This window comes from Sapajus apella, unplaced genomic scaffold (genome assembly GCF_009761245.1).
Source record: "Sapajus apella isolate SASKATOON/1434 unplaced genomic scaffold, GSC_monkey_1.0 scaffold6812, whole genome shotgun sequence".
NCBI lineage: Eukaryota > Metazoa > Chordata > Mammalia > Primates > Cebidae > Sapajus > Sapajus apella.
The window spans coordinates 1-3,594 of record NW_022443736.1 but is presented as its reverse complement, the minus strand read 5'-3'; the positions used below and the strand labels follow the sequence as shown (position 1 = coordinate 3,594).

Genomic DNA, 3,594 nt, shown 5'->3' with positions numbered 1-3,594 from the left:
ATTGTACTATGTTTTCCAGTTGATTATGAAGGACACAACTCAAGAACAGCCAGGTGAAAGATGCATAAGTCAAGGGAGAGTGATGGGGGACGTTGGGACAAGTAGGTGACCCTGGTAAAAAGTGGTAACTAAAGCAATCTCCCATTCTTTGTGTTCTGCAGGAGCAACGTAATGTCAAAAAAACAAAACAACAACAACAACAACAAAAAACCCCTTCCCATTATGACATTGATGTTGCTCTGTTATTTACCTGTCACAAAAGGAAACACAGACAGTGCAAATTCCCATTTTTGCCTCATGAACAATTAGATGAACAGTTTTCTTCTTCAGAACAAAATACTTACTAATCAAACTTTGCTTAAGTTTCTCTCCTTACCCCAGGCTCCTGAACTCTGACCCACCTCAGCCTGAGCCAAAATACAACCTCTCTTTCTTCTCCTCTTAAGAACAGGCTGACTTCAGGGCAACGCATTCTGATTTCAAAGCTGATATTGCCATCCTCCATCTGGCCTCTCCCTCCCACCTTCTTTCTAATCTTGTTTGCTTCTCTCTAGGGAAAAAAGCCTTTGTCTGCCTAAACTTTGAGATGCTGGCAGATCTCATGTTTGATGTTTCTCTCACTGCAATACTCCTTTTACAATAGTTACTTCTAACCTTAACTTGAAAATATTTTATTTCACATTTATCTAGAAACAGCCCAAAACAACGACAATTACACCCTCAGAAAAGGCATTACCCCCCCTACTCCCATCCCAAATCTCACCAGTTTCCCTGTGGATTCCAATTTTTCCAAGACTCTGCATAAAGAGCTCCTTTCACGGTTGGTTTAAACAGATTGGAACACCTGCAGTGAAGACTTCCCGAGAGGAACTAACTCGGCTTTCAGTGACCCCCCTTTTGCAGAATTAGGATGGTTATTTGCTTGGGTTCTCTAAGGCCATATGTCTGCTTTCAAGTCAAGAATATTCACTTAGTTTTAAATAAGTAAAAACCTAGTGATAAGTAAATCCAGCAAAATTACTCAAACTCAGTGTTTATGCTATAGGCAGAAAATTTTTGCATTTTTATTTTATATCTCAGCAAAAAAATAAAAGTATCTATCTTTTCCAGGCAGTAAATGAGTCATTTAATTATCATTTTTATAACAAATCATATAGTAAACAATAATGTATGAACACTTGTAGTAGTTGCCAAGTTTCATTCCATAAAATTTAATATTAAACTGAAATTCAGATAACAGAACTGAGGTACCCACTCTCAAAAATTCTCCACTCTGCACAAGAGGAACTGATGTTTTCATAAATGTTTGTAATTTGTGTGTTAACCTACTTTTTTGTAGAAATGTATTTACTTTTCTGTAGCTATAATGAGAAACATTTCTTCTGTTTTTTTCCTAAGGTAGAATTCCCAAAGCTAAGCTCTGAGATTCAGTTTGAAATCATGCTAAAATAGAACAGACCTCAGAATCTTCCTACATTCACTCTACAAAATAAAAAAGGTAAATGAAAATTTTTAACCAATGGAATATAAAACAAGTTATTTTCTCTGAAATCTATCACTTTCTTTCCTCTTAGAAACATTTGTGGTTTTTTATCTTTCAAGCTCTAATGACAAAATACATTATACAGTTAATAAAAACGAAATAAGTGAACAAATATATTCAAGATGACAAACGCAGGGAGAGGTGGTGCTGAGTCACAAACATATTGGACTCATGTGTCAATCACTTGAGAGATTCTCCAATCCCCATCCTGCTAAGGTACTTAATCACCACCTTCTCAGAAGGCACTGCACTTGCCTCTTATGTGCCTGATGTGTATTTTCCTTTGCAAGTTCATACACTACCTCATTAAAGTGGGTTTTTCCTGCACTTTGGGATAGTTATTCTCCCTTCACAAGCCTGAGAGAAACCAGAGGACAAGATGCATGTGTGCCTTTTCTCCTTAGTACCAGCACCAATGTGTCTGCCAGGAAAGGAAGCTGGGACTGAGAGAAAAAATCTTAATATTCAAAACAGTTAGCTTTTTAGAGAAAATGTATATCGGGAAACTGCTCTCAGCAAAGGGGCATCTAGCTGTTTCCCTAAGATGCTCCACCCAATACCTTAGGCTGTCTACTGGGAGAGAGCTGATACTCACCAGACACGCCAAGAGACAGGGCCACTGTGAGCATCTTGCGTCATCCCCAGACAGTTGTTAAACCCAGAACCAGGAAAACACAGAAGAGTGGCTGAGGATGCATCACCCTGCAAAGGTACCAAAAAGCAACCTCAACCCAAAGAAATTTTGTTAAGGTGTGTGCCTAGGCAAGATAAACAGAGAGGTGCAAAGATTTGTTACAGTATTGTCAGGAAATTATTCTTTTGTGTCGTGAAATGTTCACCAGAAAAGTAAGAGACAACCACCACACTGTGAAACAAAAATAAACAATTAAAATATTGTGTTTGTTCTAAAACCAAATAAAGAATTAATAGTTGAAAACATGATTTGGGAGAGGGATAATTGGCATTTGGGAATGTAAGTCATAAATTGGAAATTTAGTTTCCTTTTTTTTTGAGACAGAGTCTCACTCTGTTGCGAGGCTGAAGTGCAGTAGCGCCAACTTGGCTCACTGCAATCTCCACCTCCTGGGTTCAAGAGACAATGCTGGCCAGGATGGTCTCGATCTCATGACCTCATTATCTGCCTGCCTCAGTTTTCCAAAGTTCTGGGATTATAGGCATGAGTCACCTCACCTGACTGGAAATTTAGAATTTTCTACAGGCCCTAGAACAGCTAGGCTAGGAGAACAAGAATGGATTTGGAGACCCTGCTTGCCATATGTTTGAAAAATGCAGGGAAAACCAGTCCCCCTGTGAAGCATTAAAATAATTAAACGGCTCACAATTTGACTAAAATGGCCATAGTGCCCTGGGATTCTACCTGAGGAAACCTAACTATGTTAAAAAGAAATTTTCTGTGAATTATTAACTTAAAGAAAAACAAATCTTAGGTTTAACCAATCACAAGCTGCCAATAAAGCTCTGACTACATAACCAGGACATTTGCACCTGATGCATGCAAATGCAATATGTAACTGTACCCAATCCAATATTGAATTTGGTGTGCTTCCTAATGCTTCTTTCTTCCTCATGCCTTTTCTTCAAGTCCCACCTTTGAGCCCACAAACAACAAACCACAGCTGGGTGCTCTCTGATTCATAAATTGGTGTTTGGGCAAATCAATGTTTTGTATTACGTAATTCATTCCTGCATTGCTATAAGGAAATACATCAGACTGGATAATTTATAAGAAAATTGTTTTAACTGGCTCATGTTTCCGCAGGCTGTACAGAGAAAAAAAACACCAGCATCTGCTTCTGGGAAGGCCACGGAAAGCTTAAAATCATGGTGGAAGGCAAAGCGGGAGCTTCCAACTAGGGCAAGGGGGATGAGGAGTGGTATACAACTTTTTTGGTTTGAAACAGTCTGGCTCTGTTGCCCAGGTTGGAGTGCAGTGGCCTAATGTCGGCTCACTGCAACCTCCGCCTCCCAGGTTCAAGCGATTCTCCTGCCTCAGGCTTCTGAGAAGCTGGAACTACAGGCGCATACCACCA

The 3,594-nt window shown here is 39.4% G+C and overlaps 1 long non-coding RNA gene across 1 annotated transcript; it reads right to left on the bottom strand.

Annotated features, from left to right (window-relative positions):
* Positions 1-242: 242 nt before the first annotated feature.
* On the bottom strand, positions 243-2,555 carry LOC116548076. Its single transcript, XR_004267298.1, has 2 exons — positions 2,139-2,555; positions 243-1,986 (listed from the first exon to the last, which is right to left on the bottom strand). It is a non-coding gene; the product is annotated as an uncharacterized LOC116548076 (long non-coding RNA).
* Positions 2,556-3,594: the final 1,039 nt, after the last annotated feature.